This window comes from Puma concolor, chromosome D2 (genome assembly GCF_028749965.1).
Source record: "Puma concolor isolate L17-30 chromosome D2, mPumCon1.1.hap2, whole genome shotgun sequence".
Classification (NCBI taxonomy): domain Eukaryota; kingdom Metazoa; phylum Chordata; class Mammalia; order Carnivora; family Felidae; genus Puma; species Puma concolor.
This window is the reverse complement of record NC_141677.1, coordinates 51,746,125-51,769,940: the sequence shown is the minus strand read 5'-3', so window position 1 is coordinate 51,769,940 and position 23,816 is coordinate 51,746,125.

Here is a 23,816-nt window from a genome sequence, read left to right as displayed (position 1 = left end):
TCCCACCTCACTCCCCAACAATTCCTGCTTTTGAGGTAGTGGAAACCCCAGGGGTTTTTTTTAATATGAAATTTATTGTAAAACTGGTTTCCATACAACACCCAGTGCTCATCCCAACAGTTGCCCTCCTCAATACCCATCACCCACCCTTCCCTCAGTCCCACCCCCCATCAACCCTCAGTTTGTTCTCAGTTTTTAAGAGTCTCTTATGTTCTGGCTCCCTCCCTCTCTAACCTTTCCCCCCCCCTTCCCCTCCCCCATGGTCTTCTGTTAAGTTTCTCGGGATCCACATAAGAGTGAAAACAAATGTATCTGTCTTTCTCTGTATGACTTATTTCACTTAGCATCACACTCTCCAGTTCCATCCACGTTGCTACAAAAGGCCGTATTTCATTCTTTCTCACTGCTACGTAGTATTCCATTGTGTATATAAACCACAATTTCTTTATCCATTCATTGGTTGATGAACATTTAGGCTCTTTCCATAACTTGGCTATTGTTGAAAGTGCTGCTATAAACATTGGGGTACAAGTGCCCCTATGCATCAGCACTCCTGTATCCCTTGGGTCAATTCCTAGCACTGCTCTTGCTGAGTCATAGGGTAGATCTATTTTTAATTTTTTGAGGACCCTCCACACTGTTTTCAAAGTGGCTGCTCCAGTTTGCATTCCCACCAACACTGCAAGAGGGTTCCCGTTTCTCCACATCCTCACTAGCATCTACAGTCTCCTGATTTGTTCATTTTAGCCACTCTGACTGGCATGAGGTGGTATCTGAGTGTGGTTTTGATTTGTATTTCCCTGATGAGGAGTGACGTTGAGCATCTTTTCATGTGCCTGTTGGCCATCCGGATGTCTTTAGAGAAGTGTCTATTCATGTTTTCTGCCCATTTCTTCACTGGATTATTTGTTTTTCGGGTGTGGAGTTTGGTGAGCCCTTGATAGATTTTGGATAATAGCCCTTTGTGCGATATGTCATTTTCAAATATGTTTTCCCATTCCGTTGGTTGCCTTTTAGTTTTGTTGATTGTTTCCTTTGCAGTGCAGAAGCTTTTTATCTTCATGAGGTCCCAGTAGTTCATTTTTGCTTTTAATTCCCTTGCCTTTGGGGATGTGTCAAGTAAGAAATTGCTATGGCTGAGGTCAGAGAGGTTTTTTCCTGCTTTCTCCTCTAGGGTTTTGATGGTTTCCTGTCTCACATTCAGGTCCTTTATCCAGTTGCTGTCCAGTTCTCCCAGCACCATTTGTTAAAGAGACTGTCTTTTTTCCATTGGATATTCTTTCTTGCTTTGTCAAAGATGAGTTGGCCATACTTTTGTGGGTCTAGTTCTGGGGTTTCTATTCTATTCCATTGGTCTATGTGTCTGTTTTTGTGCCAATACCATGCTGTCTTGATGATGACAGCTTTGGAGTAGAGGCTAAAGTCTGGGATTGTGATGCCTCCTGCTTTGGTCTTCTTTTTCAAAATTACTATTTGGAGCCTTTTGTGGTTCCATACAAATTTTAGGATTGCTTGTTCTAGCTTCGAGAATAATGCTGGTGCAATTTTGATTGGGATTGCATTGAATGTGTAGATAGCTTTGGGTAGTATTGACATTTTGACAATATTTATTCTTCCAATCCATGAGCAGGGAATGTCTTTCCATTTCTTTATATCTTCTTCAATTACCTTCATAAGCTTTCTATAGTTTTCAGCATACAGATCTTTTACATCTTTGGTTAGATTTATTCCTAGGTATTTTATGCTTCTTGGTGCAATTGTGAATGGGATCAGTTTCTTTATTTGTCTTTCTGTTGCTTCATTGTTAGTGTATAAGAATGCAACTGACTTCTGTACATTGATTTTGTATCCTGCAACTTTGCTGAATTCATGTATCAGTTCTAGCAGACTTTTGGTGGAGTCTATTGGGGTTTCCATGTATAATATCATGTCATCTGCAAAAAGTGAAAGCTTGACTTCATCTTTGCCAATTTGGATGCCTTTGATTTCCTTTTGTTGTCTGATTGCTGATGCTAGAACTTCCAACACTATGTTAAACAACAGCGGTGAGAGTGGACATCCCTGTCATGTTCCTGATCTCAGGGAAAAAGCTCTCAGTTTTTCCCCGTTGAGGATTATGTTAGCTGTGGGCTTTTCATAAATGGCTTTTATGATCTTTAAGTATGTTCCTTCTATCCCGACTTTCTTGAGGGTTTTTATTAAGAAAGGTTGCTGAGTTTTGTCAAAGGCCTTTTCTGCATCGATTGACAGGATCATATGGTTCTTATCTTTTGTTTTATTAATATGAAGTATCAAGCTGATTGATTTGCGAATGTTGAACCAGCCTTGCAGCCCAGGAGAATCCCACTTGATCATGGTGTATAATTCTTTTTATATGCTGTTGAATTCGATTTTCTAGTATGTTACTGAGAATTTTTGCATCCATATTCATCAGGGATATTGGCCTGTAGTTCTGTTTTTTTGCTGGGTCTCTGTCTGGTTTAGGAATCAAAGTAATGCTGGCTTCATAGAATGAGTCTGGAAGTTTTTCTTCCCTTTCTGTTTTTTGGAACAGCTTGAGAAGGATAGGTATTATCTCTGCTTTAAATGTCTGGTAGAATTCCCCTGGGAAGCCATCTGGTCCTGGACTCTTATTTGTTGGGAGATTTTTGATAACTGATTCAATTTCTTCATTGTATGGGTGTATTCAAGTTTTCTATTTCTTCCTGTTTGAGTTTTGGAAGCGTGTGGGTGCTTAGGAATTTGTCCATTTCTTCCAGGTTGTCCAGTATGTTGGCATATAATTTTTCATAGTATTCCCTGATAATTGCTTGTATTTCTGAGGGATTGGTTGTAATAATTCCATTTTCATTCATGATTTTATCTATTTGGGTCATCTCCCTTTTCTTTTTGAGAAGCCTGGCTAGGGGTTTATCAGTTTTGTTTATTTTTTTAAAAAAACCAACTCTTGGTTTCATTGATCTGCTCTACAGTTTTTGAAGATTCTGTATTGTTTATTTCTGCTCTGATCTTTATTATTTCTCTTCTTCTCCTGGGTTTGGGGTGCCTTTGCTGTTCTGCTTCTATTTCCTTTAGGTGTGCTGTTAGATTTTGTATTTGGGATTTTTCTTGTTTCTTGAGATAGGCCTGGATTACAGTGTATTTTCCTCTCAGGACTGCCTTTGCTGCATCCCAAAGTGTTTGGATTGTTGTATTTTCATTTGTTTCCATATATTTTTTAAATTTTTTCTCTAATTGCCTGGTTGACCCATTCATTCTTTAGTAGGGTGTTCTTTAATCTCCATGCTTTTGGAGGTTTTCCAGACTTTTTCCTGTGGTTGATTTCAAGCTTCATAGCACTGTGGTCTGAAAGTGTGCATGGTATGATCTCAATTCTTTTATACTTATGAAGGGCTGTTTTGTGACCCAGTATATGATCTATCTTGGAGAATGTTCCATGTGCACTCGAGAAGAAAGTATATTCTGTTGCTTTGGGATGCAGAGTTCTAAATATATCTGTCAAGTCCATCTGATCCAATGTATCATTCAGGGCCTTTGTTTCCTTATTGATCCTGTGTCTAGATGATCTATCCATTGTTGTAAGTGGAGTATTAAAGTCCCTTGCAATTACTACATTCTTATCAATAAGGTTGCTTATGTGTGTGACTGTTTTATATATTTGGGGGCTCCCATATTCGGCACATAGACATTTATAATTGTTAGCTCTTCCTGATGGATAGACCCTGTAATTATTATATAATGCCCTTCTTTATCTCTTGTTACAGCCTTTAATTTAAAGTCTGGTTTGTCTGATATAAGTATGGCTACTCCAGCTTTCTTTTGACTTCCAGTAGCATGATAGATAGTTCTCCATCCCCTCAATTTCAATCTGAAAGTGTCCTCAGGTCTAAAATGAGTCTCTTGTAAATTGAGCAAATAGGTCTTGTTTTTTTATCCATTCTGATACCCTATGTCTTTTGGTTGGGGCATTTAGTCCATTTACATTCAGTGTTATTATAGAAAGATATGGGTTTAGAGTCATTGTGGTGTCTGTAGGTTTCATGCTTGTAGTGATGTCTCTGGTGCTTTGTGGTCCTTGCAACATTTCACTCACAGAATCCCCCTTAGGAGCTCTTGTAGGTCTGGTTTAGTGGTGATGCATTCCTTCAGGTTTTGTTTGGGAAGACCTTTATCTCTCCTTCTATTCTGAATGACAGACTTGCTGGATAAAGGATTCTCGGCTGCATATTTTTTCTGTTCATCACATTGAAGATTTCGTGCCATTCCTTTCTGGCCTGCCACAGTTCAGTAGATAGATCTGCCACTAGTCTTATCGGTCTCCCTTTATATGTTAGAGCATGTTTATCTCTAGCTGCTTTCAGAATTTTCTCTTTATGCTTGTATTTTACCAGTTTCACTATACTATGTCATGCAGAAGATCGATTCAAGTTATGTCTGAAGGGAGTTCTCTGTGCCTCTTGGATTTCAATGCCTGTTTCCTTCCCCAGATCAGGGAAGTTCTCAGCTATGATTTGTTCAAGTACATCTTCAGCCCCTTTCTCTCTCTCTTCGTCGTCTGGAATTCCTATTATACAGACATTGTTCTGTTTGATTGCATCACTTAGTTCTCTAATTCTCCCCTCATACTCCTGGATTTTTTTATCTCTCTTTTTCTCAGCTTCCTCTTTTTCCATAATCTTATCTTCTAATTCACCTATTCTCTCCTCTGACTCTTCAGTCCGAGCTGTGGTCACCTCCATTTTATTTTGCACCTCATTTGTAGCATTTTGTAGCTCCTCCTGACTATTTCTTAGTCCCTTGATCTCTGTAGCAATAGGTTCTCTGCTGTCCTCTACACTTTTTTCAAGCCCAGAGATTAATTTTATGACTATTATTCTAAATTCTTGTTCCATTATATTGCTTAAATCGTTTTTGATCAATTCGTTAGCTGTCACTACTTCCTGGAGTTTCTTTTGAGGAGAATTCTTCCATTTCGTCATTTTGGATAGTCCCTGGGGTGGCACAGAACTGGAGGGCACTTCCCTGTTCTGTCTGGAGTAACTTGTGTTGGTGGGTGGGGCCGCAGTCAGACCCGATGTCTGTCCCCAGCCCACCGCTGGGGCCACAGTCAGACTGGTGTGTACCTTATCTTCCCCTCTCCCAGGGGCAGGACTCACTGTGGAGTGGTGTGGCCCCTGTCTGGGCTACTTGCACACTGCCAGGCTTGTGGTGTTGCTTCGATGGGATCTGGCGTATTAGCTGGGGTGGATCTGCAAGGTGCATAGGGGTGGGACGGGCAGGCTTAGCTTGCTTTGCTGTGGGTGGTCCCCTGTGGGAGGGGCCCTGCAGCTCCGGTAGGGAGGCAGGCAGACCTGTCGGAGGGAGGGATCCACAGAAACACAGCGTTGGGTGTTTGTGCGGTGCAAGCAAGTTCGGTGACGGGAACCGGTTCCCTTTGGGATTTCGGCTGGGGGGATGGGTGAGGGAGATGGTGCTGGCCAGCGCCTTTGTTCCCCACGGAGCTGAGTTCTGTCCTCCAGGGCTCAACACCTCTCCCTCCTGGTGTCCTCTTGCCCTCTGCTCTCGGAGAGCAGAGCTGTTGACTTCTCACATTCTAGATGTTAAGTCCTGCTGGCTGTCAGAACTCATGCAGTCCAGCCCCTCTGCTTTTGCAAGCCAGACTCGGGGGCTCTGCCTTGCCGGGTGGGCTGGCTGCCCCTCCACTGCCCCAGGTCCCTCCCGCCAGTCCCTGTAGTGCGCACCGCATCTCTGCCCTTCCTACCCTCTTCCATGGGCCTCTTGTCTACACTTGGCTCCAGAGAGTCCGTTCTGCTAGTCTTCTGGTAGTTTTCTGGGTTATTTAGGCAGATATGAGTGGAATCTAAGTGATCAGCAGGATGAGGTGAGCCCAGAGTCCTCCTACCCCTCCATCTTCTCCAGGAGCTATCCCAGGGTTGTTTGATTGAAGGCACAGTTTCAGTACACTGACACAAACCAAGTCACAAGGCTTATTACTTACATGTCCCCAAACGGGAATGCAAATGGGGGGTGGGGCAGTCCTCTGTCCCAGGTCACAAGCAGGCATCAGGGGACAGGATAGCAAGCACCTCTTACAGTGTGGTGGGGTGGCAGTAGCTAATTATTCACAGCACAACTCTGAGTGGGCCCTTTAAAAGGGGCCCTGGGATGCCTGGGTGGCTCACTTGGTTAAATGCCTGACTTCAGCTCAGGGCATCATCTCAAAGTTTGTGAGTTTGAGCCCCACCTCAGGCTCTCGGCTGGTGTGGAGCCTGCTTGGGAATCTCTGTCTCCCTCTTTCGCTTCCTGTCCCTCCCCTGCTTGCTCGCTTGCTCTCTCTCTCAAAAATCAACATTAAAAAAAATTGTTTTAGAAAGGTGCCCTGAGAAAAGCAAGGCCATTAGATGGGAACCCTAACTTGGGGTCCTTATCTAAATGTCCAGATTTAGGGTGAGAACAGGAGTGTCATAACATGAAATGCATGGGCAGCAACTCAGAATGGCTATTTTCTCCTCTCACAGGGTTATAAATGCCCAGCTGCTGCTTTTCAACGCAGGAAAACCCTGGTGAGCCCTTTAGCTGTGGGCATTCTGTAGGGCTGGCATTGTACCTTGACCTCTCCCTCTGCCCATTGCTGCCTCCTCCCATTCTTTCCCCAGAATACACATGTCTCTGATATACATCCTGCAAGTGGCTCTTATCTCCTGCTGCTCACTTCTTTCCTTTTACCTTCCAGCCACCAGGAGACCCCTCCACATTCTCTAGTGCCTCCCTTTCCCCAGAAGTGGTGCTTTTCCACCATGACCACCTCTGGCTCTGTTCACTCTGTGATTTCTGAACCTGTGCTTCATACTCCTCGGCTCAGGGCGGGACCCAGGCCTTTTGGGGATGAACCTCCGTGGACATGGTCCATGTCTCTGACACTGAGAGTCCACTGCCATCTCTCTGATTCTGCAAGAATTCCCATCTGGATCTAAATTATTTTGGACTCCTGAGAGGACTTTGCTGTTTTCAGACATGTTCTTCCACCTGCGTGGAAATTGAAGTTTTGTATATTCTGTTGCCTCTTCAAGCTATAGCTGTGATGTATGGAAACTTTTGTTTTCTCTCCTTGTTACTCTGTGTGCATTTTAGGAAGCTGGATAGATTCAAATTTAGGCAGGCTCTGTCATCCTCTTTAAAACCCGGAAGTACTCCCCCCTGCTTGAGTTTAAACTCCGTGAAAGGTTTGGGCTTATTTTATTTACTAAAAGTAGGCTTTCTACCTAGAACAGTGCCTTGTTCATGATCAGAGTTGAAGTAATACAACTAAGATGAGAAAAAGTGAGAAAACCAACCAAAACACAGCTACTAAATCAATGAGCTGAAATTCAAATGGGAGCAGACTGGCTCCTCTAGTTAGCCAATAAATATTTGTTGAGTGAATGAGTGAGTGAGTGAATGAATGAATGAATGAATTCCTTTTAAACTTAGAAAACATAGTTGTGGTGCTATTGAATAGCAGTCTTCTGCAGTATGTGTCCTGGTACATTTAAATTTTAGAAGCTAGGGGCACCTGGGTGGCTCAGTCGGTTAAGCACCCAGCTCTTGGTTTTGGCTCAGGTCATAATCTTACGGTTTCATGAGTTCAAGCCTCATATCAGGCTCTGCACTGGCAGTGTGGAGCCTGCTTGGGATTCTCCCTCTCTCCCTGTCTCTGTGCCCCTCCTCCTCTTGTGCTGTCTCTTTCCCTCTCAAAATAAATAAACTTAAAATCAATCAATCCTGGAAGCTAAAAATCTTTGAGAGTTGCTGTCCTAAACATAAGAATAGGTGAGGAATGAGGGAAGACAATAGTCCATGCAGAATCCATAATGTCTGAAAGTCACATATGATCTTAGGGACATCTGCCTAGTATTGTGGCATTTGGAAACTCTGTTAGATCAACAGCAGACAGAAAAGTAGGCTCAGCAGAAACACATCTAGGAGCTCAACTGACAACTTGAACCACAGAGTCTGCCAGCTTCTCCACTGTTTTATACCAGGACAGGAAATCATGGAAAACAGCACCTCCAAGGGAGGAATTCTGAGAAAACGTTTTCAGTGCTCTAGAACTATGATGTGTGAAGAGGTATTCTAAAATATCTGAAGTACAAACAGCAATGTGAGTTGTAGCTTGAAATGGAAGTTTCTATGAATTCAATTTTTTCTCACATTTCAGTTTACACAGAAACGTAGCCACAGAGAAACTTTCAGTTCGTCTCTGAAAGTTACAAAGTTGTGTTGGAAGAAACGTTTTGCATAGAAGGACTTAAAAATTACGTAAAATTTTGCAACTATGCCATTTGTGAAAAAGAACAAACAGCGTATTAAGTGTATTTGCTAAAAGTTGAAAAGTCTGCCCAAAGTCTACCTTCATGGGAAATTGGCTACTCCTGAGCTTGAAAGGCCACAAAAAGGAGATTTTTATTATGGTCAATGGAAAATTCAACTATGAGAGCATATAAGAGAGGGTTAAAAGCCATGTGGACAGTTGAAAGTAGTGAAGAAGAGCAAAACCAACTACTAGTTCCCTAGTATAAAAGATGAAATCTGTTGAGAAGACTTTGTCTAATATCTTTAATATTAAATACACTCATGCAACAGTGCCTGGGTGGCTCAGTCACTTAAATATCTGACTTTTGATTTCAGCTCAGGTCATGATTTCATGGTCTTGGGATCAAGCCCTGCATTGGGCTCCCTGCTGGGCATGGAGCCTGTTTGCTCTCTCTCTCCCTCTCTCTCCACTCCTCCCCCGCGTGCATGCTCTCATGTTCTCTCTTTCTCAAAAAAAAAAAACAAAAAAAAAAAAACAAAAACAAAACAAAAACAAACCCCACAAAAAAACCAAAAAACAACACTCATGCAAACTGGTGATAAAAATTTTAGATAAATTGGCAGCTAACATAAAGAGATGATTAAAAATTATCCATGAAAAGTAAGCTCAGAAGATTTTTCAAAATGACATATCATTTAAGGTAATGCAAAACAGCCAGAAATAGCAATGTTTCTCTTTTTTTTAAGTGCCATAATAAAGATCCATTTAATCCACAAATATTGTCATAATATATAAGACAGTCATTAGGTCAGAATTACTAGAGCAAAAATTCTTAGGGCAAAGTCTGTATTTTGTTTTTCATATATCGAATTCAACAGTGCTCTATACATATTAGGCAGACGTTATTAAATAAATTCATTAATAACAAAATATCATTGTATATGTGAGTTGAAAAAGTGATTTGCCTTACATGTGAGGAATATACAAATACATTATTAGCAATATACAGAGGACTGTTCATATTTTTCCTGTAATAAAATTAATAAATTTCATTTATCATTTGTTTTAAAATGTTTAAAAATGCAAAATAAAAGTTATATATATTGATACTTAGGTAGATATATATCCTATATTAATAAATGTTTTTAAATAATTAGAAAATATTTACAAAATAAAACCCATAATAAGTCTTGTGAAATCATTGTTTTTGCATATTTCTGAGGAGCAGCAATTTGGAAGTATATTATTTCTTATAAATATTTCTCCTCACTGACCTAGTGATTCCAATTCTGTGTATCTGCCCTAATTAAGTAAAACATAGAGAAATGTGTAACAGAGAAATTAATACGGGCATTATTTATAATGGCAAAAAACTAAACATAAATTAATGATCCAAGATAAATAAATGGTTAAATCAACCAGAGTATATTCACCTAATTAAATTCTTGAAAACCGTGTTTGTGAAGTGATTTTTTTTATTTATTTTTTTAATGTTTATTTATTTTTTTGGGACAGAGAGAGACAGAGCATGAACGGGGGAGGGGCAGAGAGAGAGGGAGATACAGAATCAGAAACAGGCTCCAGGCTCTGAGCCATCAGCCCAGAGCCCGACGCGGGGCTCGAACTCACGGACCGCGAGATCGTGACCTGGCTGAAGTCGGACGCTTAACCGACTGCGCCACCCAGGCGCCCCAGTGAAGTGATTTTAATATAACATTAGAAAATCCAACTATGTTAAATAAACAAAGCTTATACATAGAAAAAAAGCTAAATGTAAATACAGAAAAATCACTCGGTATTTGTTGGACTGGAACTATGCATGTTTTTCTTTCTGTCCAAATATCTGTACTTCTAACTTCCTACAACAAACTACATTACTTTTATAACTAGAAAGAATAAAATTAAATTTTAATGCTATTTTCCTTACTGCATTAAAGTTACTTAAAAAAAAAGGAATAAACAACATAAAGTCAAAACAGTATAAAACTGCGTATGTCCAGCCCCTAAGCTTTTCACGTCTTCAGAAAAACCACCTGCTGACAGAGAAATAGTCTGCCATTATCTAAGCACTGGCTTTGTGGATGGAGACAGCTCAATTCGTAGTGACGTTGTGACTGGTCAGTTTATGTGATCAGATAAGAATCATAGTCTCTGTATAAGCTTTTCTTCTAAGTTCTTTTCACTAACAACCACCTCTGCTGCTATAATGGTGGATCAGGCAGAAGATTATCACCCATCACCACCACCACTGCTACATGGATTATCTTATTATAAAATGACAACATTGTGAGTTGTATGCTATTTTTATTGCTATTTTATAAATAAGAAAAGTGAGGCATGAAGCAGTTAAATAATGTCCTTAATGTGCATGGTGGGTTAGTAGCAGAGCTGGGATATGAACTAAATCTATTGGTTTTAAAGACCTTCTTCTTAATCTCTATATGAATATGACCTTAAATTATAGCAATTGCCACATATTGAGTATTGTGTCAGACATTGCTCTGTGCTTTGCATCAATTATCCCAATTAATCTTTGCAAAAGCCCTGGAGATACTCTTTATCCTTGTACATACATAAATGTTGGGTGATTCTGCAAAAACAAACAAATCCTCGTATTTCATTGCCTTAATACAACCCAAGGTATGGGACAAAAGGCTCTCTTGTATTGCTTTTCTATAGAGGGTAATTCAGGGATCCAGGCTGCTGTGCCCTAGCAACTCCAGCTCTGCGGAAGAGAGGAAAATGCCCTGAGAATCTCAGGGCACGTTTTAGGGGCCATGCCTAGAAATACTTATTTCCCATTGGCCGGAACCTGTCTCATGGCCTCACTGCAACTACAAGTGGGATAAGTAAATATGGTGAAGCATGCAGACTTTCCTTTGGTATTTGATGAGCAGAAAATAGACTCTGCCACAGAAACTGAGGCTCAGAGACATGAAGTGACTCACAAGGCTAATGAAGAGTAGAGCCCAGATTCCCATCCAGGACCATCTCATATCTCTGTGTCTGTGTCCTTAACCTCCAACTGCAAGGCCTCTACATATCATGGACTAGACACAGGTTTTAGGAATGTTATCCCACAGGGCCTTCCATTTGCAAACTACCAGGTTTCTGCCAAGTCCCTCATTTTGACTCTGTCCTTTATATCTCCCAGTTCGAGGACTGAGGTCCATTGTATTATTGTTCCCAAACCTTCATCCCTCTCCATATAAAAAGAGTATATATCACTACACCAATCTGCACATAGCTCGCAGGGCTTCTCAGTTGGTAGCAGATACTTCCTCAATCTGATGTCAGGCTTAGTCATGTGACTTGCTTTGGCCAATGGAATGTAAGCAGCTGTGACATATGCCCTATCTGAAAAGAGTCATAAAAGTGGTTGTGTGTTTAAACACTACTTCATGTGTTTCCTTTCCCACAAGGATGCCATGTCCCAAATAGGGGCTTCTCCTTCAGCCTGGATCTTGAAGTAAAGACGTGTTAAAGCAGAGTGGTAGTTGACCTAACAGCTAATGTTTAATGTGCATAAAAATTAAGCATTCGTGATTGGAAACCACTGATATTTGGGGTCATTAGCACAGCAGAGATGATTACTACACATACACTTCCTGCCTCAAGTCTTCCCCCTTTGCCACACCAGATAGCTCTCTCTGGGGCATCTCAACCAGCATTTGAGCCTTGAGCCACGTGCCAGTTCTTTATTCAGATGCTTTCATAGATGATGATGACATCAGCTGAGTTTGATTATTCCTTAACAAATCCGAAATTCTGTTGATTGCCTCTGAATTAAACACTTTTCCTGTATGTAATTGCTTGATTAAATTCTCAGAAATTTATCATGGGCTACTATATTTGGTTTGCAATTTCTCAAGATGTGAGCATCTATTTAAATGTCATCCACTGTTCATTGTTCATTTTTTTAATTTTGCCATTCTTTATAAATCTTTGTCATGGAGATAGATTTCACAGTCCATCTTCTCTTAGAATCATCAGTGCATGCGGAAAAGTAGACTCTTATCTTCATTTTTACAAAGAGCAGCCAGGTGGTTTTTGACCTAACCAGCTCTCCATTTGTCCATCCTAGACTTTTTAAATGAAAAGAAGTGACAAACAACCATGTTTGCCAACTGTGATTATTAATTTTAGATAGTGTCTTCAATAGCACACACCTGTATAACTAAAGACTCCATGTAGTTTGTCTTTCTTATAGTAAGTATAGAAAACAGATATTTAAACTGGTAGATTTTTATGCTTTTTGAAGTCAAGAACAGTACTACATTCATTTATTTCATAAAAAGGTATAAGTGACTTCTGTGTCTGTCACTGTGCTGGGCACTGGGGCTATAATGGTGGGAAAGACTCACAGACTGGGGATATAGACAGGTAAACAGTGAATTTGAGTCCAAACTGTAAGTGCTGGGATGAAGGATGTTTAGACTGCTATAGGATAACCAAGGAGACGTGTTCAACTGGCTGAGGCTCAGAGAGGTGTAAGAGAAGTAGGCAGGACTCATGCCAAAACCATGGTGGAACTGAGGCCTGTAGGAGACTATGAATTGGTGAGTTGTGATGGGAAAGGAAATGGAGAACAGAAAGACATTGGTCCAGTCAATGGGACAGCAATAGTTGCAGGGGCCTGGAGGCCAGGAAGTACAGAGACTTCTGAACCTGGAAGTCTTTTTTTTTTTTTTAATGTTTATTTATTTTTGAGAATGGGACAGAGTACAGTAGGGGAGGGATAGAGAGGGAAACACAGTATCCCAAGCAGGCTCCAAGCTCTGAGCTGTCAGCACAGATCTCAATGTGGGGCTCGAACTCACAAGCTGTGAGATCATGACCTGAGCTGAAGTCAGATGCTTAACTGACTGAGCCACCCAGGTGTCATTGAAAGTCATTTTTCTACTTGAAGAATAGACCTAAGGGGTGGAAAGGCATTTGTGGACAGTGGGGTTGAGATGTAGAGCAGACTGATGATATGACACTGAAAAGTAAGTAAAGCCATTGGTATATTTTTTATCAGAGGTGTAAAATTATAAACTTCTCTTTTTTTAAGTTTATTTTTGAGAGAGAGAGTGTACACATGACTGGGGGAGGGGCAGAGAGAGAGGGAGAGAGAGAGAATCCCAAGCAGGCACTGTCAGTGAGGAGCCCATTGCAGGGGCTCGAACTCGCAAACTGTGAGATCATGACCTGAGCCAAAATCAAGAGTCAGATGTTTAACTGGCTAAGCCACCTGGGCGCCCTTATAAAGTTCTCTTTTGAATAATCTCTCAGATTTCAGAAGAAAGAATGATGTAAAGAGAGGCCAGCCCGGTGAGCAGGGAGAAGGATATGCATTAATCTAGTCAGAGGTGACAGTGACCTGAAGTACAGAAATGCCACTAGGAATGGAGAGGAGTAGGCTGATTCCACAGATATTCCTAAGGTAAATTTTGACCGGGCTTGGCGCTCCACCAAACAATTTAATACATGAAATGTGAGCCACGTGAAGATTGAACTTCCCTGTGCCTGGGAAAGAAAAGATTAAATCATGTTTTATATAGTGCATGTGATTGTGCTTAATTTCTAGAAATGTATAATGTAATTATCAGTCAACCAGAATGGTCAATTAACTGTTAATGTTCGTTCCTTAATTCTTGTGACTGAGGTACAGTGTACATGTGTGAGCTGAGTAGTAACCCATACAATTAATGGAGATTCATGAAGTGAAATTGTTGTGGGCAGTCACTCGCAAATGATTTTGCTGGAAAAAAATTTATTTACATTCTAATAACACTTTAATGGGAAATATGTACAATAGGAGGAAGGGAAGAAAATTCTGAAATTCTGTTCATGAAACCAACTAAACAGTTATCCCCAATCACTAAAAGAATAGACTCATGGACTAATTTACAGATATCTACCTAAAACATATGCAGAGAGTTTGCTACATGTTCAGTAGTCATGGCATCAAAGTAAACATGGTTAATATCTGAGATGGATTGAAATGTGAATGAAGTTTTACAAACATGACCAGCCTTAATCCGTGCTTTTAAAACTGTAACGTGTATATTTTAAGTAGTAAAGATATGGACAACTAAAGGATATGTTACTACATAGTTTCCCTTAGTTGTGTCCATAGGTAGAGAAATAGATGTTACCAGGGGCACCTGGGTGGCTCGGTCAGTTGGGCATCCGACTTTGGCTCAGGTCATGATTCTGTGATTCATGATTTTGAGCCCTGCCTTGGGCTTGGAGCCTGGAGCCTACTTTGGATTCTTTGTCTCCCTCTCTGTCTGCCTCTCCCCCGTACATGCACACACACGCACACACTCTCTCACTGTCTCTCTCTCTCTTTCAAAAGTAAGTTTAAAAACATTAAAAAAAATTAGAAAAAACAAAACTAGATGTTACCAACATTTTTCTCGGTCCACCTTACATTATTGAATCCTAAGTAACCAAGCTGGAAGAGTCTGTTTTATGCTTGACATATATTGCCCAGATCTGGCCTCATTTAGCAGAGTGAGAAAATGATTTTGAAAGTTGAAAGCTGTTTTCATGCCATTCATTTTTTTGTTTCTTCCACATGTATGCATTTATGTCTATGCAGGAGTGATCACTATTCACTCGTACTTTGAAAAAGGTAACAAGCAAAATTCATTGCAAGGAGAAGAATAAAGTATCAGTTGTTTTCTTTGTTCACTCCCTAACAGCATCATCTTGTAGATGGAATTACTGGGCTCATGCAACATTCAGAAACTGATGAAGGTGGAATTCATGTATCCTTGAATTGATCTTCATCATTTCTGTTCAATTCACCAATCAAGGAAAGATAAAAAGGTGGCTGAGTTGTGGGCCTGCAATTTGTTAGCTATTTTAGGATGCCTGATTTTCAAAATTCAAATTGCTACTGTATTTTCAATCTTAAAAAAAAAAAGATTTTTTTAAAGAAATAATGACGGCATACATAGTGTGGTAGTATATTGTACTATTCAGGATTACAAGAGTACACTGATGATATATAAATATATTCAAGGAAAGAAATAGTTTTTGCTCCTTGAGTGTTATTCATGCATAAAGTTATTCTTCAGAGCCTCCTTGGAGGTGAATAAAAAATTCCAAACAGGAATATTGGCCCTATAGTAGATTATTTCTGAGATCCAGGTATTTCGATGTCATCAGCGTGAGGATTCACACACAGGGCACTGTCAGCATTTGAGCTGTGTGTCATAGAATTTATCAAAATTATGGACCACTGCCTCCCTGATCATGGTCTTACTTTGATTCCTGTTATCTCTGTGGAAAAAAAAATGCATTTCCTATTCAAGATTCTGGAAGGAAACATTCAAGTGTTGGCACTGCTTCCTAAACTCAGCCAGAGCTGGATTTTTATTTTCCCAAGGTCTGCTCGGTCCTGGATCCTTGACTGCAGTGTTTCACTTGGCATTAGGGTAGACCGTGAGGGGTTTGCCCATGACCCACAGCCAAACTCTGTCTCTTGACTGGCCAGCTGCTTCTAAGGGGGCAGATACTCTGCCCTCTTGTACAAGGCTCACAGTTCCAAACCACAGAGTATGATCACAGTGATAATTACAGCCCAAACAATTTTAATATGAGGGTCACCAATCACCCTTAGACTCATCAAAGAAAAAGCTTAATGTTGAACAGATGAAATTGTCTTATTTAGGGAAACACAATTTTCCTGTAAATAGGAATAAATGCATTGTGAAATATACTGGATGGCCCAACCGTAGAGAGCTGGTAGTGTGACCCAGTGACATTCTAAAATATATCTGACAAAAATGTTGATTCCAGGTTTGAGTGGTTGATCCCAAACAATTCTTTCTGTTGATCTTCATTAGATAATAGAATGTACCCATTTGCAAAAGTCCCGACAATGAAAATATTTCATTCATTTAAATGAAACAAAACATTTCTTCTCAGCCTCATGGAAGTATCTATTCTCATTTCCAAGTAGCTTCAAGTTCAGAGACAAGTTCAAAAGAAGTCGAGTCTGAATAAAAGCTGCCTTCTATTTCTCAAAATTATTGGCTTATCTGTCAAGGGATAGTTTCTGATGGTTGTTTTTCTTAAGACCACATTAAGATTCACCCAAAACAAATGATCTCATCTAGATTAGCTGTCAGCTCTGCATTTACTTGCATTATCTCCAGAACACAAGCTGTTACTTGGTCGATTCACTCAAACAATGAATTATTTGAGGAAAGAAAAAATCAGTCAACCTGGTTTAGGGACATGAGTAATTGTTTGATATGACCGGGAAACAGAGTGGTAATGAATAATCCGAGAGTCCCAAATGCAAAGGGCCTCTGTGTATAATAGCTCCATGAATAAAAAGCACCTAGTTGCTATGAATACCAAGAAACGATGATTTAGTATAGCTGCAACTCTGTGTGAAATCAGCTAGACCCTTGTTTTTACATGATAATTTTTTTTTTAATTTGAGGGTTCATATTTGATTATTTTTTCATTTCACGGAATGTTTGCCATTATAAATTCTCAGCCCTGTTCATCTCTAAATCACATAGGGCCATGGTGTTTATGTTGGATGTGGTTAGGAACATTGGGGAGAGTATGACATGTAACTTCGTAAAACCCTCTCTGGAAGCTAGGGTTCAGAGACTGGGCAAAATATCAGCCACAGAGCAGCATTTTTCAAACTGGGTTGTTACCCAATAGTGGGGATGAAATCAATTTATAGGGTGGTGCTGTGGACTGAATTATGTCTCCCTCCACCCCAACATTCATATGTTGAAGCTCTAATGCTCAGCGTAATGGTATTTGAAGATGGGACCTTTGGGATATAATTAGGGTTTAATGAGGTCATGAGGTATTTGTGCCCATATAGAAAGAGACACTGTAGAACTTGCTTCCTCTCTCTCTCTCTCTCTCTCTCTCTGTCTACTGTGTGAGAACACAGCGAGGAGGCAACCATCTGCAAGCTAAGGAGAGGGTCCTCACTGGGAACAGAATCTGACACCACAGAAATGTGAGAAATAAATTCCTACTGTTTAAGCCTATTATGGCAGCCCAAGAAGACAAAAATAGGTGGCTATCACCATTTAAAAAATAGAAAATATCTGTTTGACAAGTATGAAAGGCGATAAAGAGAAGTGATTTTTTCCAGCTGATGTGAACAAATAGGTATGTGAACACAGGGTTATAGTGGCAGGTGTACTTCTTCCTGTGGGATCCATTCAAAAATGTTTTGTACACTGACATGGAGAGGCATATGGTACAGTGGATGTAAAGATGAAGAGAGTGATTAGACCCTTCCTCCATATTTTGTTATCCAGATGGTTCAGATAACCATCCAAGTGACTTTGGTCAATAGAATCTCAAGGTCAAACAAAGGGTAAAATTCTAATAAAATATCATAGGAAAAGGAGGCTGTCACATTAGCGAAATAAGAAATAAGTCTTGGTGTTTGGCACTCAAAATGGTTTAATGTTGATAGCAAATTGATTGTTGGTCTGCTGATCTTCCTCATTTCACAAAGATTTCAGGCAGCTACTTACTGGAACTTACACCCTGTATTAGTTCCCTAGAGGCTGCCCTTACAAAGTGCCACAAACCAGAGGGCTTAAAACAGATACCTGTTGTCTCATATCTCTGGAGGCTAGACATCTCAAGTCAAGTTGTAGACAGGGCCAGACCTTGTCTCTGAAACTATCCTTGCCTCTTCCTAGTTTCTAGTGCTTCCTGGCAATCCTTAGCGTTCCTTGGTTTGTGGAGACATCACCCACTCTCTGCCTCCACCTCGCATAGCCATCTTCTCCCTGTGTGTGTCTCTGTTTTTCCATTTGCATTCTCTTCTATGACGATGCTGGTCAGATGGGATTAAGGACCCAGCCTATCCCAGCATGACCTAACTTTGACTAATTACATCTGCCATGACTCTATTTCCAAATAAGGTCACATTCTGAGGTATTAGGGACACAGTTCAACCCATAACAATCTTTCCTCTGCCCACACCCAAAATTCTTGCTCTTCCCATGTGCAAAATACATTCACCACATCCCAGTATCCCCTAAATTCTTAATATTTTAGCCTCAACTTTAAGCCCAACAATTCATCTAAATATCTGTCATCTCAAAAATGCCAAATCTCATCAACTAAATCATTTACAAGTAAGCCTCAGGTTGCTTCATCCTGGGGCAAAATTCCTGTCCATGAAACCCAGGAAAGATGTTGTCTGCTTTCAAGATAGAATCCTAGGACAGGTGTGGGATGGGCATCCCCATTCTAACGGAGAAATTGGAAGGAGAAAGGGAGGTTGCTGGTTTTAAAGCAAGTTCAAGTCTAAAGCAGGGAAAATTCCATCGTATTTCAAGTCTTGAGAATAATTATCTGTGGCCCTGTGCCCTGTCCTTGTGGCCCAGGGCAGTGATCCTGTCCCCTCAGCCCTGGGTCGCAGCACCCCTCTGAAACAAGGAGGTGGTGGCCTCACCAGCTGGTTCTGTGCCTTCTGAGCCCAGTTGGTGGCAGGTGACAGAGCCCACTGACCTCTGTACCCGTGGCTCTAAGAGTCATCTTTCCTTTATTTCTTCCTATCTCTGCCTCTTTGAGTCCAGGCTGGCAGTGCTTCCGCAAGGATAAGGTTCTTAAAAACCTCATCAGTCTTCCTCGGACTTTGTAGGGAGCCACACGACAAGACATGACAATTTTCTACAGGTCCTTCCTGGAAAACCGCATCTTTTAGTGACTCCTGCTGAGATGGTTGATTGGATCCATACATTCCAGCCTTCCCACTTCGGTGAAAGTTTGTCCAGTTTCACCCTTGGCTCTGTCTCAGAACACACTATCTGAAAGGCTTAGAATTTTCCAAATCATCAAGTGCTGGTTCCTTTTTGCTTAGCAGTTCCTTCCTCAACTGGCCTCTTTCCTCACACGTTTTATTATACACAGCAAGGAGAAACCAAGCCGCGTTCCACCCTTTTCTTGGAATTCTTTTCAGCGAAATACCCATGTTCTTCTCTGGCAAGTTTTATTTTGCGCCCGAGACAGTTCTTGTAATTCAGACAAGGTTTCTGCCACCTTATGACAAGGTTGTCCGTTCAGCCAGGAACGAGTAGCACACTCCTTGTTAAGCATCTGAAGTCCTCACCAAAAGCATGTTTAATGTTCGTATTTCTGACAATCTTGTTAGTGATGATCTCTGTATTCTTTAAAAAACAGAAGTGATCCATGTTTCTGTGTCCACATTTCTACCAACAATCTGTTTTAGGCAATCTAGACTTTTACAATCAAGTGATTCAAAATTCTTTCAGCCTCTACCCAATTCCACAGTTACTCCCGTATTTTTAGGTACTTATTAGGAAATCTATATTTGTTTCCTGAGCTGCCGTAACAAAGTACCACAGGCTGAGCAGCCTCAAAGAACAGAAATGTATTGTCTCACAGTTCAGGAGTCTAGAAATCTAAAACAAAAGTATCAGTAGGAGCTTATTTCCTCTGACACCTGCAAGAGAGAATCCTTCCTTGCCTCTTCTGGCTTTTGGTATATTCTGGCAATCCTAGGAATTTCTTAGCTGATAAACGCATCACTCCAATCTCTGCCTCCATCCTTCTATGGCTGTCTTCCGTCTCTGTGTCTCTGTCTTCGTATGGTATTCTCCTCTTTTATCAGGACATCTGTCCTCTTGGACTAAGGGCCCACACTACTGCAGTATGACTTCATCTTAACAAATTACATCTGCAGTGACTCTGTATTTCCAAATAAGGTCATACTCTCTGGTACTAGGAGTTAGGGCTTCAACGTATATTTAGAGAGACATGGTTCAACCCAACACTGAAGACAGTGAATCACCAGCAATGGCTACTCCTCTTCCTTTTCCTTTTTGTCCCCTAGTAAACCCCAAATATCAGAAAACAGGATAAGTGTTTTGATTTTCTATCCCTCAATTAATGCCTTTATGACCAACTAGTCTGCTACTCTGATTTTAACTGTCATTTCTGACCCTGACTGTCGGGTTACCACTGATCCAGAGGGTCATTCTAACAAGACTTCACTTGTATATAGATGGTAACTTAGAGTAGCTGTGTTTTATAAGGAAGAGTTATTTTCGGGCACCTGGGTGGCTTAGTCGGTTAGGCATCCGACTTCAGCTCAGGTCATGATCTTGCAGCCCATGAGATTGAGCCCCACGTCGGACTCTGTGCTGACAGCTCAGAGCCTAGAGCCTGCTTCAGATTCTGTGCTCCCTCTCTCTGCCCCTCCCCTGCTTGTGCGCTCTCAATCTCTCTCTCAAAAATAAATAAACATTGGGGCGCCTGGGTGGCGCAGTCGGTTAAGCGTCCGACTTCAGCCAGGTCACGATCTCGCGGTCCGTGAGTTCGAGCCCCGCGTCAGGCTCTGGGCTGATGGCTCGGAGCCTGGAGCCTGTTTCCGATTCTGTGTCTCCCTCTCTCTCTGCCCCTCCCCCGTTCATGCTCTGTCTCTCTCTGTCCCAAAAATAAATAAAAAACGTTGAAAAAATAAAAAATAAAAAAATAAACATAAAAAAAAAAAAAAAGACTTACTCCGTAGGAGTGCTCTTCAAAGTGTGGTTGTCTGTGATGGGCCTGATTGCCCTGATTGCTCCTATAGTGGAGTCCCCCTAGAGGATATTAAATGACTCACTTCTTCATGAGCTCTTTCCACCAGATAATAGGAATGAGTCAGGATCTTTTCCTTCACCTAAGAGGGTTGTGGTGCTCTAGATTTAAGGTGAGTGGCCGAAGTTTCTAGGTTGGCCTTGAGTTTAAACCATGTTCTCTAATTAGAGATTTGCTTTGGGATAGCAAACATTTCCTCATATTAATAAAACGGCATTTCTCAGTATGTTTGTATGTATACTTTCTGGTCAGAGGAAGATGAAATGAAAGAGGGACAGAGAGAGAAAGAGGAAGCTCTTTTTTTTACAGCAGAATTCTTAATATTTTATGTGAAAAGATGTTATAGAAAACTCACCATTCTCAATCACTGTAGTATTAATGGATTTAAGCAAGATTCATTATGGATCTGGGGCGCCAGGGTGGCTCAGTTAAGTGTCTGACATCAGCTCAGGTCATGATCTTGGTGTTCGTGGGTTTGAGCCCTACGTTGGACTCTCTGATGACAGCTTGGAGCCTGCTTCAGATTCTGTCTCCCTCTCTCTCTCTCTGACCACCCCCCCTCACTCGCTTTCTCCCCCTGTCTCCCTCTTTCTTTTTCTCTCTCTCAAAAATAAAAAAATAAACATTTGAAAAAAAAGATTCATTATGGATTTTAGAACTATTGGCTAAAATGTTCATTAAAGAACAAGATACTTTCCTAGTGTAAAGGTATTTCTTCACATATTTCTGCTAGTTACAGTAAGTTACTTTTTAGATAAAGTGCAGTAAATGTGTTATACCATTCTTCATTCTCTCTCTACTGTCAAATATTGCTTTGCTTTCATTTTTAATCATATGATAAAACTAATATTACCAATAATGGCACCAAACGACCTCATAAAATGCCAGATCCAATGCATTGAGGAAGATACATTACTTATGTAGAATTTCTGCCAAAAAAGTCATTGCCTGGATATAATCACAAGGAAACCATCATACAGGCACAAACTGAGGGACCTTCTACCGAACAACTAGCCTGTGAATACTCTTCAAAAATATCCAATTCATTCAAATAAAGGCTGAAAATTATCTAGGTATAAGGAGACCAAAGAAGCATCACTACTACCCAGTGACTTACAGGAAAGGATTATGTCATTTACTAAGACATTTTTTTAACCAATTCATGTTTTTAGTTCCTTATAGGGCTGGGGTGAGCAAAGGAATAGTGGCTAGCCCTATGAGGTGCCTCTACATGAGTGCACAAACACCATAAATACGTATTCTACAAAAACAGCTTAAAAAAAATTTTTTTTTACCCGACATAGTACTTTGAAATTATTTTATTTTGAACAAAATGAAACTGGCAGCATGCCAAAATAAATTATCTGCTGTATCAATTGCAGGCACCCTATGACGTTTCTTCTAGGAAAAAGGCAAAACAAATAATGATGCGGTTTAAAAAAAAAAAAAAGTCAATTGGGGCGCCTGGGTGGCGCAGTCGGTTAAGCGTCCGACTTCAGCCAGGTCACGATCTCGCGGTCCGTGAGTTCGAGCCCCGCGTCGGGCTCTGGGCTGATGGCTCAGAGCCTGGAGCCTGTTTCCAATTCTGTGTCTCCCTCTCTCTCTGCCCCTCCCCCGTTCATGCTCTGTCTCTCTCTGTCCCAAAAATAAATAAAAACGTTGAAAAAAAAAAGTCAAGAAACAAAGAGCAAGGGGAAAGTGTTAGGAAAAGAAAAAGGCTCTCTCATCTCTCCCCTTCTCTGCCCCTCATAAGTAGATTTATGTGGTATACCCCTATAAATGTGTGTGCATGTGTGACAAAAGTGGCTGAAGAGCAAAGGCTCTCAATTTCACAATACTTTCAGCCCTGCCCCATTCCTAATCATATCCTAAATATTTCTACTATTCTGCAAGCAGGATTCCACAAGTGGTACCAAGTGATTCTGCTTCTACTGGCATCATTGCCCCTCCCCCAGAATCATTCTAACTCTCAAAAGGAAAAGAAGTCCCTCATTGAGCATGGCTAAAGGATAGTGTTCCAACAAACATAAAATTATGACTCTCCTATGGGTATAAAATAAACGTGTCAAATTAATTTTGACACATTAATAAGAGAATAAGTAAGGTATTAGAATTGGTTCAAATGAAGATTTAATTTAGAATTATATTCTGTACTGCCCAAAATTCATTCTCATTGCCACGATCAGGAATCATTTGCACAGCTAAGAAGAGGAAATATTTGCATTAGCATCCATTTTCTTCTGCAAGTTAATGTCTTTCTCTACAGAATTGTAGAATAGCCTACTGAAAGACAAAGATACATATCCCTATAAAATCAGACAATAACCCAGACTCCAGCATTCCACTGAGTGGATATCTAGGAATCTCGTGTCCAATCTAAAATCTTAGATTTTTCCTTACAGAATGGTCAAAAATAGATGATTGATGGGTAGGTAGATAAATAGGCTATTAACAGATAGGTGGGTTGATCAATCATTTGGAGGGTTTTCTAACTCAGAGGCTGCTAATTCTGTCCTCAGTTGTTTATGAGAATGAATTCACTTCATTCTTAAAGTCATGTCTCAAAGATCTATGCAAACCGTAAGGATTTTATACATCTTTCCCTGACCAAATCTCAGTCCTCTCTCATAGTGAGGATGATTTTTCGCTCTTCTTTTCTCCAAGGAGAATTATTTCCACATCCTTTAGGAAACTTACTATATTCTCATTCCTTTCTTCATGTAAAATGCCTGAGATATGTGCCCTTGATAGGCTCCATCTTACATTACAGAATGTGAAACTAGTCATATACATGAGGAGATTGTAATTTGGAAAAAGAGAGCTCAAAGTTCAGAATTCCTAGTTATGAAAAATAAAAAGCATGGTAATAACCAAAAATTCATCTAAAGGTTGAACAATGGGGAAGAGCACAGAAGCTCTTCCACAG